Source organism: Saccopteryx bilineata, chromosome 3, assembly GCF_036850765.1.
Source record: "Saccopteryx bilineata isolate mSacBil1 chromosome 3, mSacBil1_pri_phased_curated, whole genome shotgun sequence".
Classification (NCBI taxonomy): domain Eukaryota; kingdom Metazoa; phylum Chordata; class Mammalia; order Chiroptera; family Emballonuridae; genus Saccopteryx; species Saccopteryx bilineata.
In genome coordinates, this window is record NC_089492.1 from 173,642,474 (window position 1) to 173,659,490 (window position 17,017).

Genomic DNA, 17,017 nt, shown 5'->3' on the forward strand with positions numbered 1-17,017 from the left:
TTTTTAAAATAAATTATCCTGATTAATCCTCATAATATATTGTTTTAAAAAGCTATTATATTACTGTATGCACAATAATAATCCTAATTGCTTAAATAAATGTTTCTATATGCATCAACAAATAATTGGAAAGATATATACAAAATTGTTAAAAGTAGTTGATTTGTATGATTAAAGAAATAAATTATTTTTGTTTTCTTTTTTGCTTATACCTACTTTTATCTAAGTCTTTTCCACCTTCTGTAATAAAAAAAATAACGTAAGAAAAGCTATCCTGGCGCTCTCCGTCAGATTTCTGTCGGAGTTCCCACCGCTTGGCCAAGCTAGACAATAAAGCTTTAATGTGAAAACAATGGACCTTGTTCCTGTCTTCCATATTTCGGGTCCCTCCGAATTTGGATTAACATTTGGTGCGTTGGCCGGGAAAGCCGTCGGTCTGCACATCGGAGCTTTATAGTCCAACCCCGGAATAAAAGATTGGAGATGATGTCAGCGTAATGGCGTGGTAGGAAGCGATACCAATAAATCTCCCCCAAAACTCAACAAGATGTTCAACCAGAAACAGAAAAACCAATCGTTGGAGCCTCCAGATGTTTTGCAATACACCCGAAGGTATGGTCGAGCGAAAAATTGGCTAAATATATAATCAAACCCCGAAGGAAATAGGGAGTAAGAAATGCTCCGCTTTCCTCACTAACCTTAACAGGGCAGCTTTCACTGGGAACTGAGAATATAGAAACTGAGGCAGATAAAGGGGGTGAATAGATCCAGGCCACAGCACAAACGGCCGAACCAGGCTGTAGCACGGAGATCCAAGCCGAGGAAAAACTGTTCCTGTAGCAACCCAGGCAATACAAGCTAAGACTCGCGCCAAACCCAGACAAAGAAAGACAAGTGGGGCAGCCATTTTCCCCGATCTTCTGGTCGGCGTGCGCAGATAGTGGGCGAGAGATTCCTCCGACTGCCTCAGCAGTGGGCGCTCGTGTTATCCCACAGAGAGGCAGAGTCAGAGGCCTTTGAGTGGGCCGAAAGCAGAATCTCCGGGCCGCCCCAGTGTCCTGAGGGAGCCGCGCATGGGGAGGGAGTGAGAGCCAATTCCAACGCTGCAACTTTTCCGTGCAGGAGAGATTTCTCTCAGAGGGTGAGACTTCCGGGCTGATATCCTGGTCTGCGCACAGATAGTGAGCAAGAGTTTCCTCCAAGCGCCCCAGGAGTGGGTGCCCACCCGTGTTACCAGACAGAGTGGCAGAGCCAGAGGTCTTTGAGTGGGCGGAAGCCCCGCCTGATTATACTAGCAGCTCTGACTGACTGAGCCTTAGCCAGAGCCCTGTGCTGAGTGGGAATAGAGTGGGGAGTGGCCAGCTCTTTGAGCCTCTAACTATCCAGGCAGAGGCAGCAGCAACCCCATAGCTGGATTATCAGGCTACTAATTGAGGAAGGAAAGACTAGGAGAGAGGCTCCAAGAACACAAACTCTCTCACTGTCGGAGCCTATAAATGCTAATGAGCCTCGACTACCAACGAGACTGAAGCACAATACATGACATCGCCATAGAGACTTATCAACTGCAAACCTCTACCTGAGCATGCCAAAGGGGCAAAACTCGGAGTACAGAGTCACTGACCAGGAAGAGGGAGAGAAAAGAAAAAGCAAGAAGATAACCTCTCAAAATCAAGAATAATCCGCAGACGTTATAACCTATCCCATTTTATTATATTTGTTCGTTTCTTTCTCTTATCTTCATTCTTGATTTTTTTTTCGTTTTCTTTTTTTCCTCCAATTTGGTCGTTTAACTCTCTGCCAGTCTTACTCTCTCCTCTCCTTGAACTACACTACCCATAAGTGTTACATCTCCCATTATCTTTTCTTTCCTCTTCCTTTCTCTCTATGAGGGTTGCATTCCAAAACCATTAACTCTCTCTCTCTCCTCTTTTTTCTTTTTCTTCTTTTAGTGGTACCCTCCTTTTCTCTCTCTCTCTTTCTCTTTCTTTTCTCCCTCTATATTAGTTTCTTCCTTTCTACTTTACGTCTCCTCTCATTCAAACCTCAATAACGAACAAATTATCTTAGCTGGGACTCAAACTTCTGTTTGTGGATTTTGGGGGTTTTTACTTCACCTTTTTAAATCACTAGCAGTGCTCCCATTCCTGGCTCTCCATTTTATCTAGTTCCTGTTCCACTAAATACAATAGTAATTTTTTTTAATTTTCCCCCCATTTTCATGTTCCCTCTTATTCCTCTCATCATAACTCTTAGTCAACCAACACCTAAAAGCAAATCATTTTATTCTTGATCCAAATTTTTTTCTTATTTGCTTTTTGTGGGTCCATACCCACTTTTTTTTCTGTTTTTTTTTTTTTTTTGCCCCTTTATTACTTCTCCCCAATTCAGGCACTCCAGTACAGGCATTGTTTGTTCTATTTAGTACAATATAACTCACAGTTCACCACAAGATTTTTTCAAGAAACAGGGGAGAGGAGAGAAAAGGAAAAAAAGGGGGGGGAATAATTTCCTTTTTTTTTAATTTTTCATTTTATTTTATTTTTCTTTATTTAATTATTTTTTTTAAAAAACTCTTCAAATTTTTTTTAACTTTTTATTCTTTATTAAATCTCATTAATACTATCAAGAAAACCACCCTCAGATGCCATTAAGGAAGAGAAAATCGAATATCATGGATACAAAAGAAAGACAGGTAACACAGATAGATGAGGAAAAAATCTATGGAGAAAAAATTTAATATATTGAAAATCTTGGAGTTAAACGACAGAGAATTTAAAATAGAAATCCTAAAATTACTCAGAGATATACAAGAAAACACAGAAAGGCAATTTAGGGAGCTCAGAAAACAACTCAATGAACACAAAGAATATATTTCCAAGGAAATTGAAACTATAAAAACAAATCAAACAGAAATGAAAAACTCAATACATGAGCTGAAAAACAAGGTAACAAGCTTAGCTAATAGAACAGGCCAGAAAGAAGACAGGATTAGTGAAATAGAAGACAAGCAACTTGAGGCACAACAGAGAGAAGAAGAAAGATACTAAAAAATTTTAAAAAATGAGATAGCCCTACAGGAATTATATGACTCCATCAAAAAGAATAACATAAGAATAATAGGTATATCAGAGGGAGAAGAGAGAGAAAATGGAATGGAGAACATACTCAAACAAATAATAGATGCGAACTTTCCAAGCCTGTGGAAAGAACTAAGGCCTCAAGTTCAAGAAGCAAACAGAACTCCGAGTTTTCTTAACCCCAACAAACCTACTCCAAGGCACATCATAATGAAATTGGCACAAACCAACGGCAAAGAAAAAATTCTCAAGGCAGCCAGGGAAAAGAAGAATACAACATATAAAGGAAGGCCCATTAGATTATCATCCGATTTCTCAACAGAAACTCTACAAGCTAGAAGAGAGTGGACCCCAATAGTTAAAGTCCTGAAAGAGAGGAACTTTCAGCCACGAATACTATACCCATCAAAGCTATCCTTCAAATATGAAGGAGAAATAAAAACATTCACAGATACAGAAAAGATGAGGGAATTTATCATCAGAAAACCCCCACTTCAGGAATTACTAAAGGGGGTTCTCCAATCAGATACAAAGAACAAAAAAAAAAAAAACAGAGCCACAAGTAAAAGCTCCAAGAAGAACACAATAAAACCAAATTTAAACTGTGACAACAACAAAAAGAAAGGGGGGGAGAGGATAGAGATTAACAGTAGCAAAGGACAATGGAGTGCAAAAGTACTCACAATATAGTGCGCTACAATGAACAGGGTAGGAACCCTTTTCATTACTTAAAGGTAACCACCATTGAAAAAACCACCACAGAAGCACATGATTTAAAAAAGATAGCAACAGAGGAAAGATGTATGGAATACAACTAAATAAAAACAAAAGATAGAAAGATGAAAGAGAAGGATCAAACAAGACACAAAACTAACAGAAAGCAATCTATAAAATGGCAATAGGGAACTCACAAGTGTCAATAATTACACTAAATGTAAACAGATTAAACTCACGAATAAAAAGGCACAGAGTAGCAGAATGGATTAAAAAAGAAAATCCAACTGTATGCTACCTACAAGAAACTCATCTAAGTAACAAGGATAAAAATGAATTCAAAGTGAAAGGCTGGAAAACAATACTCCAAGCAAATAACACCCAAAAAAAAAAAGCAGGCGTAGCAATACTCATATCTGATAATGCTGATTACAAGACAGCAAAAGTACTCAGAGACAAAAATGGTCATTTCATAAGGGCTAAGGGGACACTAAATCAAGAAGACATAGTAATTCTTAATATATATGCACCAAACTAAGGAGCACCAAAATATATAAGACAGCTACTTATTGACCTTAAAACAAATCTGACAAAAATACAATCATACTTGGAGACCTCAATACACTGCTGATGGCTCTAGATCGGTCATCCAAACAGAGAATCAACAAAAATATAGTGGCCTTAAACAAAACACTAGAGCACCTGGATATGATAGACATCTACAGGACACTTCATCCCAAAGTGACTGAGTATACTTTTTTCTCCAGTGTACATGGCTCATTCTCAAGAATTGACCATATGTTGGGCCACAAAAACAACATCAGCAAATTCAGAAAAATTGAAGTTGTACCAAGCATATTTTCTGATCTTGAAACTAGAATTCAACTGCAAAAAAGAGGGAAAAAAATCCCACAAAAATGTGGAAACTAAACAACATACTTTTAAAAAATGAATGGGTCAAAGAAGAAATAAGTGCAGATCAAAAGATATATACAGACAAATGAAAATGACAATACGATATATCATAATCTATGGGATTCAGCAAAAGCAGTGATAAGAGGGAAGTTCATATCACTTCAGGCATATATGAACAAACAAGAGAGAGCCCAAGTGAACCACTTAACTTCACACCTTAAGGAACTAGCAAAAGAAGAACAAAGACAACCAAAAACCAGCCAAAGAAAGGAGATAATAAAATCAGAGCAGAAATAAATGAAATAGAGAACAGAAAAACCATAGAAAAAATTAATAAAACAAGGCGCTGGTTCTTTGAAAAGATCAACAAAATTGACAAACCCTTGGCAAGACTTACCAAGGAAAAAAGAGAACTCATATAAACAAAATCCAAAATGAAAGAGGAGAAATCACCACGGACACCATAGATATACAAAGAATTATTGTAGAATACTATGAAAAACTTTATGCCACTAAATTCAACAACCTAGAAGAAATGGATAAGTTCCTAGAACAATATAACCTTCCTAGACTGAGTCAAGAAGAAGCAGAAAGCCTAAACAGACCTATTAGTAGAGAAGAAATAGAAAAAACCATTAAAAACCTCCCCCAAAATAAAAGTCCAGGCCCAGACGGCTATACCAGCGAATTTTATCAAACATTCAAAGAAGACTTGGTTCCTATTCTACTCAAAGTCTTCCAAAAAATTGAAGAAGAAGCAATACTACCAAACACATTTTATGAGGCCAACATAACCCTCATACCAAAACCAGGCAAGGATGGTACAAAAAAAGAAAACTACAGTCCAATATCTCTAATGAATACAGATGCTAAAATACTAAACAAAATACTAGCAAATCGAATACAACAACATATTAAAAAAATAATACATCATGATCAAGTGGGATTCATCCCAGAATCTCAAGGATGGTTCAACATACGTAAAACGGTTAACGTAATACACCATATCAACAAAACAAAGAACAAAAACCACATGATCTTATCAATAGATGCAGAAAAGGCTTTTGATAAAATACAACACAATTTTATGTTTAAGACTCTCAACAAAATGGGTATAGAAGGAAAATATCTCAACATGATAAAGGCCATATATGATAAACCATCAGCTAACATCATATTAAATGGCACAAAACTGAAGGCTTTCCCCCTTAAATCAGGAACAAGACAGGGTTGTCCACTCTCTCCACTCTTATTTAATGTGGTACTAGAGGTTCTAGCCAGAGTAATCAGACAAGACAAAGAAATAAGAGGCATCCATATCGGAAAAGAAGAAGTAAAGGTATCACTTTTTGCAGATGATATGATCCTATACATCAAAAACCCCAAAGAATCCACAAAAAGACTACTAGAAACAATAAGTCAATACAGTAAGATTGCAGGATACAAAATTAACATACAGAAGTCAATAGCCTTTCTATATGCCAACAATGAAACATTTGAGAATGAACTCAAAAGAATAATCCCCTTCAGGATTGCAACAAAAAAATATTAAATACCTAGGAATAAACATAACAAAGAATGTAAAGGACTTATATAATGAAAACTATAAACCATTGTTAAGGGAAATCAAAAAAGATATAATGAGATGGAAGAATATTCCTTGTTCTTGGTTAGGAAGAATAAATATAATCAAAATGGCCATATTACCCAAAGCAATATACAAATTTAATGAAATTCCCATCAAAATTCCAATGACATTTTTTAAAGAAATGGAACAAAAAATCATCAGATTTATATGGAAGTATAAAAAACCCTGAATAGCCAAAGCAATCCTAAAGAAAAAGAATGAAGCTGGGGGCATTACAATACCTGACTTCAAACTATATTATGGGGCCACAACAATCAAAACAGCATGGTATTGGCAGAAAAATAGACACTCAGACCAATGGAAAAGAATAGAAAACCCAGAAATAAAACCACATATATATAGTCAAATAATTTTTGATAAAGGGGCCAACAACACACAATGGAGAAAAGAAAGCCTCTTCAATAAATGGTGCTGGGAAAACTGGAAAGCCACATGCAAAAGAATGAAACTGGACTACAGTTTGTCCCCCTTTGATCAAAATGGATCAAAGATCTAAACATAAAACCTGAAACAATTAAGTACATAGAAGAAGACATAGGTACTCAACTCATGTACCTGGGTTTTTTTTGTTTGTTTGTTTTTTCTTTTCATTTTTCTGAAGCTGGAAACAGGGAGAGACAGTCAGACAGACTCCCGCATGCGCCCGACCGGGATCCACCCGGCACGCCCACCAGGGGCGATGCTCTTCCCGCCAGGGGGCGATGCTCTGCCCATCCTGGGCGTCGCCATGTTGCGACCAGAGCCACTCTAGCGCCTGGTGCAGAGGCCAAGGAGCCATCCCCAGCGCCCGGGCCATCCTTGCTCCAGTGGAGCCTTGGCTGCAGGAGGGGAAGAGAGAGACAGAGAGGAAAGCGCGGCGGAGGGGTGGAGAAGCAAATGGGTGCTTCTCCTGTGTGCCCTGGCCGGGAATCGAACCCGGGTCCTCCACACGCTAGGCCGACGCTCTACCGCTGAGCCAACCTGCCAGGGCTGGACCTGGGTTTTAAAGAGCATTTTATGAATTTGACTCCACAGGCAAGAGAAGTGAAGGCAAAAATTAATGAATGGGACTACATCAGACTAAGAAGTTTTTGCTCAGCAAGAGAAACTGATAACAAAATAAACAGAAAGCCAACTAAATGAGAAATGATATTTTCAAACAACAGTTCAGTTAAGGGCCTAATATCCAAAATATACAAAGAACTTATAAAACTCAACAACAAACAAACAAACAATCCAATAAAAAAATGGGAAGAGGACATGAACAGACACTTCTCCCAGGAAGAAATACAAATGGCCAACAGATATATGAAAAGATGCTCATCTTCATTAGTTATTAGAGAAATGCAAATCAAAACTGCAATGAGATTCCACCTCACACCTGTTAGATTAGCTATTATCAACAAAACAGGTAATAGCAAATGTTGGAGAGGCTGTGGAGAAAAAGGAACCCTCATCCACTGTTGGTGGGAATGTAAAGTAGTACAACCATTATGGAAAAAAGTATGGTGGTTCCTCAAAAATCTGAAAATAGAACTACCTTATGACCCAGCAATCCCTCTACTGGGTATATACCCCAAAAACTCAGAAACAATGATACGCAAAGACACATGCAGCCCCATGTTTATTGCAGCATTGTTCACAGTGGCAAAGACATGGAAACAACCAAAAAGCCCATCAATAGATGACTGGATAAAGAAGATGTGGCACATATACACTATGGAATACTACTCAGCCATAAGAAATGATGACATCGGATCATTTACAGCAAAATGGTGGGATCTTGATAACATTATACGAAGTGAAATAAGTAAATCAGAAAAAACCAGAAACTGCATTATTCCATACGTAGGTGGGACATAAAAGTGAGACTAAAAGACATTGATAAGAGTGTGGTGGTTACGGGGGGAGGGGGGAGAGGGAGAGGGAAAGGGGGAGGGGGAGTGGCACAAAGAAAACTAGATAGAAGGTGACAGAGGACAATCTGACTTTGGGTGATGGGTATGCAACATAATTGAACGACAAGATAACCTGGACATGTTATCTTTGAGTATATGTATCCTGATTTGTTGATGTCACCCCATTAAAAAAATAGAATTATAATAAAAAAAAAAATAAAAGCTATCCTGAATAATATTCTAGTATCCAATGCTTTCTTCTTGTTTTTTTAAAAAATAAAGTGTGTATATAATATTAATATGTATACAAAAAACAAAGAAAGTCTTACAATAAAAAAATCAAGCTGACAAATGCCCAATGAAATAGCTCGCTGGCCATCTCATCTTTCCTAGATAATATACGTCCTGGGTTTTGGATCCCCAGGAAGGAGGTACATTTTTCTCCTCAGTCTTTTAGGGCTGACCCAAAGAGCCATTAATCATTCTGTGTGCAGCTCAGAGAGAAGCCCCTGGAAGCAAGGAGAGGAGTGACAAGCCCATCTAGCCTGAGCAGTAGTGACGCAGGTGCCCAGACACTGGGATGGAGCCTGGGCAGCAAATGGAGCTACAGCCCGTGCAGGGGCTCAAGGAAAGCTGTACTGGGACATGATGGATTGTCACAAGGTCGATCCCCAAAGAATCAAAGTGAAAGGCTTAGCACAGTGTGGAGACTGGTCAAGCCATGTTGTCCTTCCTGCAGCCTTTGCCAAAGAGACCGTCACCTCTTCCTGATGCACATCTCTCTGCTGAGCTCAGTGCACGAAGGTCAGGCATCCATGGAAATCAGCCTGGACAGTGGGGTGTATTCATGCACATCCCTAGAACTACTCTTAATATAAATGTCCTTTTCTCAAGAGGCCAGAGTCTACCATAGGCAGTTACCCCCACTGAGCCCAGGTCCTCAGCAAGAAAAGGAGGACAGAACCACCCTTTCACCAAATGATGCCATTTGCTTTCCTGTGAATTTGTTTGCCTAAGCAAGCTGCCCCTGTCCTCCTGCACCTGGCCTGGGAGTGTGCTCCTGACTCTAGGCATAGAATAATGGAATGCTCCAGGGAAGTGCTCCAGGTCAGTAACACTGCGAAGGCAGGAGGCAGGCGCAGTAGCAGCCAGCTCTCTCTGGAAGGTCTCCCCAGATGTCCAGTCACGGCATATTTTTCATGGTGCTGCACCCAGCACACAGACCCTCCCTCAGTTGTCGCTGATGAAAACAGAGAGTTAGGATGCGAAGCCAGCTCAGGAAACTGATGATTCCATTCTCAGAAGTTTGGAAACCAAGTGAGCTCCCACTGGCTGCTTGAAATCAGCCAGGTATCCATCAACCATGGATGTCATCTAAGGCTGCTAATGACAACTCTCCTTTTGTTCATTTGAGAGCCAGCTATTATACTTCCTAGCACACCGTGGCTGAGGCCCTGCAAGCAGCGAGTCCAGTGTGTGGGACAAGGGTGAGGCCTGGGTTCCGCTCCCAGCTCTTCCACACACTACCTGGAAAACACTGGGGCAGTTCCTTCACCAGCCTGTGCCTCCTCTTGCTTTTCTTCAGGATAATGATAGAAACCGTAGGAGAACTAAATGAGTTAATTTATTAAAAATACTATGGATCGTGTCAGGCACAATGTAAAGTACATTCCATTATTTTCTGCTTTTAAAACCCTAGGGCATGGAATGGACTGAGAAATACTTACTCAAAAATAAAAACAGGAAAACCCAAAAAACCTGAATGCTAAACAAACTAGTTTCAGGGGTTTAAATATGGCTGGAAATTTGAAGACAGCTAGGTGCTAGAACTTCTCAAGGTGAGCCAAGAAAATGAGCAGACACACAAAAATAAGGACTCACCAAATAGGTTAAAAGAGAAAGTGTAAAGATATATGATGAGGCCCTGGCCAGTTGGCTCAGTGGTAGAGCACCAGCCCAGCATGTGGATGTCCTGGGTTCAATTCCCAGTCAGGACACACAGAAGCAATAATCTGCTTCTCTACCCCTACCCCTCTCCCCTTCTCTCTCTCTCTCTCTCTCTCTCTCTCTCTCTCTCTCTCTCTCTCTCTTCCTCTCCTGCAGCCATGGCTCAATTGGTTCCCGGGTACAGAGGATGGCTCTGTGGAGCCTCTGACTCAGGTGCTAAAAATAGTTCGGTTGCGAGCATGGCCACAGATGGGGGTTACTGGGTGAATTCTGGTCGAGGCACATGAATTCTGGTCTGTCTCCCCTCCTCTCACTTGGAAAAAGAATATATATATAGTGAATATAGCGGTTTCATCTGATTTCCTCTCTGACATTTCAGCAGGTATAGAAAGAAGGAGTATCTTGGTAAGTGCTCAGACTTTTAAACTTCCTTTGAGTGCTTGCTTCAACTGCACACATAGTAAAATCAGAATGATACAGAGAAGATTAGCATGGTCCCTGCACAAGGATGACACACAAATTCATGAAGTATTCAATATTTGGGGGAACTGGTGAGGGGAAGTCCACCTGAGAAGCTGAATTTCTTCATAGCAATTATTTAGATGCTGTTTTTGCTGTGTTTAGAAAAACCTCCAAGAGCATTTAATTTTCAGATGCAGAAAGAAGCCTCTATAACAGTGGTTCCCAATCTGTGGGTCACCAGGAAATACATATTTATTATACAATACATTTTTAAATAAAATATGTATTTCCAATGGCTTTGGGTAACCCCTGTGTTTTGATCGTTCGACCCCCACCAGGGTGGCGACCCACAGGCTGAGAACCGCTGCTCTATAACTTCTCATGCATTTGCTAAACTGCTGTTGGAGCTAAGCACTACTGGGAGGTAAGCAGTTATCAATAATACCCATTTGTTTTGTTTTTTCCACCTGAGGAAAGTACTATTTTGTCCAAGGCTTCACTCACCCAGGTAATCGCGGGCAAATATTTACACTTGGATTTCTGTTTCCCACTTTACTTCCTAGCACTCTGGACCCCTGCCTTCCTTTAGACTCCATGACTTAAGCTATTCATCATTTCAAGGTCAGAGTTTGCCAAGAGTATGTTGATTTCAGACAGAAAACAAAAATAGATGCACTTTAAAAATGATCCAAGTGTTGTTATGTTTCTGATTTTTGGATCCCCCCAGCCATTTTATAAGAAATCCCTGCTGTTTGAAATAATGATCTGAATCTCCTGAGAAGCTTTAAATCATGTTAGACAATTAACAGATTCCTGGCACAACTAAAGCCAGCTGTGTGTGGCAGCATGCATGCATCCAGTGAAGCCCAAGGTACTTATTGAAGGACACATGGCAGGTGTAAGCCATGTCTCTTTTTTCCCTAGAAGAGACCACATCTCAAAGTTGTCTTGATAACATCCCCATGACTTCTGTCAGCATGATGCTTTCAGCAGTTTTATAGAGGAATACTTTTTGTGCTGACAGGACTACGTGAGCTTTGACCTGAACCTTGTTTTCCTATATTTAACAAATACAAAGAAAACAGAGCTAGTGGACATTACTCCAAAGACATAAACATTATTTTTCATGATTATCTACAGCCTAGCATGTGGCTGAGAACTTTTACAGAGGGTGCTACTGCAGTGAAATAATCCTGGTGACAAGGAATATAGAGTAGCCATCTGGCCCTGAGCATCCATGTCTGTCTGGACAGGGTTCCTTTCCCCCCCCCACCTTTTGTATTTTTCTGAAGCTGGAAACAGGGAGAGACAGTCAGACAGACTCCCGCATGCGCCCGACGGGGATCCACCCGGCACGCCCACCAGGGCGCTCTGCCCACCAGGGGGCGATGCTCTGCCCCTCCGGGGCGTCGCTCCACCACGACCAGAGCCACTCTAGTGCCTGGGGCAGAGGCCAAGGAGCCATCCCCAGCACCCGGGCCATCCTTGCTCCAATGGAGCCTCGACTGCAGGAGGGGAAGAGAGAGACAGAGAGGAAGGAGGGGGGGGTGGAGAAGCAAATGGGCGCCTCTCCTATGTGCCCTGGCCGGGAATCGAACCCGGGTCCCCCGCACGCCAGGCCGACGCTCCACTACCGAGCCAACCAGCCAGGGCCTGGACAGGGTTCCTTTGAGATACTAAAACCTTAGAACGAGCACCATAATGCATGTAAAAGAAGCCCAATGGCCTTAAATACACGCTCTGATTTAGTTTTGTGTCCATGAAAAATACTTAAGCATGTAGAAGAAAATGTGGACTTTGTATGACATTATCAGGCAATTGAAATGAAATGGTAGAAATGTAGGCATTTTATATAGTCACTTGTAAGTAGACTTGTTACAGAGGGGATTTGAGCATATTTTACAGCAAAAATATGTAAAATTTAAGACAAGTTGGTTGGAGTTTTCTTTTCATTGAGGTAAAATACATATAACATAAATTTACCATCTTAACCATTTTTTAAGTGTAGAGTTAAGTATAGTCACATTCTTGGGCAACCAGTCTCCAGAACTGTCTCATCTTGCAAAACTGAAACTCTATGTTCATCAACAAGTCCCCATTAACAAGTTGTTTTTAATAACAAATTTCTGTATTACTTAATGAAAATATACTTTAAAAATTAAGCACATTAAAGAAAGAAATGGAAGAAGACACAAATAAACGGAAAAATATAACATGTTCATGGATTGGAAGGATTAATGTAGTTAAAATGTCCATACTACCTGAAGAAATATACAGATTTGATATAATTTCTATCAAAATACCAATAACACTCTTCTCAAAACAAGGGAAAAAACCCTAAAATGTATATAAAAGTACAAATAGTCAAAGCAAACTTGAGAAAGAAGATACCATGCTCCCTGATTTCAAACTATATTACAAAGGCATAATAATAAAAATAGTATGGTATGGTCATAAAAATAGACATGTAGATCAATGGAACAGAATGAAGAACTCAGATATATTCTCAGTTAACCTACAACAAGAGAGGCAAGAACATACAATGGAGAAAGTATAGTCTCTTCAATAAGTAGTGTTGGGAAGAGTGATAGACACATATAGAAAATTAAACTGAAACACTCACACTCCATATACATAAGTAAACCCAAAATAGATTAAAGATTTAGATGTAAGACTTCAAATCCTAAAACTCCTAAAAGAAAATATACATAATAAACTCTTTGACATCAGCCTTAATAATATCTTTTTGAAAATATCCACTCTAGCAAGGAAAATAAAAACAAAAATAAACAAATGGGACTACATTAAACAAAAAAGCCTTTGCTAACATCAACTTGCTGACATCAACTAAATAAAAAGACAACCTACATAATGAGAGAATATATTCACAAATCATACATTCAATAGACATTGCTCCAAAGAAGACAGACAGATGGCCACCAAATATATGAAAAGATGTTCAATATCACTAATCATCAGGGAAATACAAATCAAAGCCACAATGAGATGTCACCTCACACCTGTCAGAATAGCTATTATCAAAAATCAACAAATGACAACTATTGGTGAGGATGTGAAGAAAAGGAACCCTTATGCACTGTAGATGGGATTATAACTAGGTGTAGCCACTATGGAAAACAGTATGGAAATTCCTTAAAAAAACAAACAAAACTAAACTATGACATGAACCAACAATTTCACTTTTGGGTATTTATCTGAAAAAAGAAAAATGCTAATTTGAAAAGATCTACCTATGCACTCCTATGTTAATTGCAGCATATATACGCCCCCCAAGATATGGAAGCAATGTAGGTGTCCATCAACAGATAAATGGAGAAAGAAGATGGGATACACACACACATGCATGCTGGAATGTTACTCAGCCATAAAAGGAATGAAATCTTGACATTTTTGACAACATGGATAGACCTACCTAGAGGGTATTATGCTAGGTGAAATAAGTTAGACAAAGAAAGACAAATACCGTATGACTTCATTTATACAATATATAGAAATCTAAAAATAAAACAAAATAGATTCATAGAATCAGAGCTCAAACTGATGGTTTTAGAGCAGGGGTGAGGATGGGTGAAAAAGGTGAAGGGGAATCAATAAGATAGAGTCAATATTTTGATAACTTTGCATGGTGACAGATGGTTATTAGACTTAGGGTGATAATCACATCATAAGATATATAAATGCCAAATCACTATATTATGCACCTGAAATTAATATTATCTTCTATGCCAACTATACTTAAATTTAAAAAATAAAGAAACAAAATAAATAATGTCTCATATTTTTAAAAATAAGCAAAATCTAATGACCATTGATTGCCATTCAGGAGGAAAGTTTTTGATGTGAAAACCTGTAGCCTAGCAATCTGACAATTCCTTTTGGCAGAATGGAAAGGCTGGTAAGCGTAAGGGAGCAGAATCACGTGAGAGCAGGCAATAGTAGAAAGAAGTTCTCTGGTTTTGATATGTAAAAACCTTGTGATACGGTCCGGTACGTTGCAAAAGCTGGGCCAGAAACTTCACTGGAGGCTCTCCAGGAGCAGTGTGGAGAAAAACTTGCAGTTATAGGAACCAGAAGCAGATCCGCTCCCGCGCTCCTGAGACAGCCAGGAAATGAGTCTCAGGAAAGGCGGTGACTGAAGGGAGCTGGCAAGGAATGTACAGGAGGTTAAGACAAAAAAGGCTGGAGATGAATGTAATTGACATGAACCCAGGGCGGGAGTGGAGAGAGTCGAAACTAGAGAATCCCTCCAGAGTGCTTGGATGAAAGGATAGCATGTAATTTACTTGACCCGGACTGGGGATGAGGGATGAAGATAGATCCAAAGATCCTAATTGTAGAATGCAGAGCAGCAGTAGTGAGCTAGGTCAGGAGAGAATGCTGTCTCAATGTGGACAAGTTCCCTTCCAGAAAGGACCTACTTTATATCCAAGCCTGTGGGTACTAGAAGAAAACTCACCTTAAAGTCTATTTCTAAGCTGAGCACCTGGAATCCCGAAGGATAAGTTACATTTTCACATTCCCCATTCCATAATACACATTGCACTCGAAGGGTTCCAACATTATATTCTAAACAGGAAAATCCTTTGGATGTTGGCACCAGAACCTACTAGAAGAAAATAGAGAAAATTTCTGCTAAATTTCAAGCATAAACAGAGATGAAAAATCTGTCTCTTAGGAGTGATGGCGTGGATGGTGTGGAAGAGAAAGTTTTCTCAGGTTCTCGCAAGATGCTTTCAGAGCCACCAAAGAGAAACACTCAAATGTGGATGTTTCTGACAGCATCTCACAGCTTTACTTGGAAGAATTTTAGCAGTATTTTATGAAATTTGGAGAGCTTCCAGGCATATTCTATGGCTTTTTATAATAAAGCGCTATTGTACAGAACTAGACTATCATGAAGATGCTTTATAAAATGGTTTGATTGCACTTTGGCTGTAATAGGTGCCAGGGAGCACTGGTACATTCCAGCACAAGTTACATTATTTATTAGTTGTGCAACATTGGGAAAGTCACTTAAACTCTCTGACCTTTACCTTTCTATCTGTGATCTGAGGGTGACAATACTGCCTTATGAAAACCATTGGAGAAAAGTAAATCCAATTGGATTCCAGAAGGTGTTAAAATTGAATTTAAGAACATAATACTGAACTTGTAGCAATATGGCAGATGAACCTAATGTGGCCTGGTTTCCTCTAGTTACAGAGATACTTGGATTTTGGATAAAATCTAACACTTAAGAATGTTGAGGGAGAGCTGAACTTCAAGGAAAATATGGGAAACCACCAGGTGCCAGAAATGAAAGCAATCAAAACCAAGAGGGTGAGCACGAGCTGAGAAGTAGCCCTCTGGACTTCCAAAGTTCCTAGCTGCAGAGCTATGAGTCTCTAGTGCCCCTGAGATAAGAGGAGGTGATGAGAAGAGCTACTAAGCCATTAGTCTGCTCAGGCTACCACAATGAAACACCACCAAATGGATAGCTTATGACAAATGGCCTTTTTCTTTTTGTGTCCTCACGTGGCCTTTGCTCACACACCCTAGGTGTCTCTTCATGTATTTATGAGGACAACAGTCCTATGGGATAAGGGCCCCACCCTTACGACCTCATTTAACCTTAATTACCTCTTTTAAGGCGCTATCTACAAATATAGTCACGTTCTCTGGGATTGAGTATTAGCTTTAATATATGAATTGGGGAGGACACAACTTGTCTATAACAGGGGCTGATGAAACTCTACACAGGCTCAGGGCAGCAGTAAAAAAAGCTAAAGAAAGCTTGCCTTGGATGGGAAGGGGGAAGATCACCAGTGAGAAACAAAAGCCCAGGTTTGTCACATGTACAGGTGTGGGCTTTGAACTTACCTTCCCTGCATGTTGTGGGAGCTGGAAACTAAGAAACAAACATAAAACACTGTTTCAGGGACACTAAAATTTCTAAAACCCCACCAGACACAAAAAATAATTAATCTGAGCAAAAATTTTACAATCCAGGACAGGACACAGATTTTTTTTTTCTTTTTCTAAATCCTGATGAAAATTTACCCATTAAATAAAAAAAGAAATACAGTGAGAGTCATCAAGTGCTCAAGTCCCAGTGGTTCTCAAAGTGTGTCCCTTGGACCAGCAGCTTTAGTGTCACCTGGGAACTTGTTTGAAATGTACATTCTTGGGCCCATCCAGAATTTCTGAATCAGAAACCCTCCACAGGGTTTGGAGGGCTGACGAAGTGTGAGAAGTAATGCAATAGAGACCATTCCAGCAGCTGCGGAGTATGATGCTTCCATGCAACAGCCTCTGCCCTCGCCCTGGAAGCCACTGGCTTAGACATTCATGCCATCAAACACACCATCCATTGC

General features: G+C 39.8%; 1 protein-coding gene and 1 non-coding gene across 2 annotated transcripts in view; one reads left to right on the forward strand and one right to left on the reverse strand.

Moving 5' to 3' along the window:
• Positions 1-17,017, reverse strand: part of CDKAL1 (CDK5 regulatory subunit associated protein 1 like 1) — a 1,056,598-nt gene that overhangs the window by 29,857 nt on the left and 1,009,724 nt on the right. The window lies entirely within an intron of this gene.
• LOC136332679 (U6 spliceosomal RNA) lies at positions 10,618-10,724 on the forward strand. Its single transcript, XR_010730845.1, has one exon. It is a non-coding gene; the product is annotated as a U6 spliceosomal RNA (small nuclear RNA).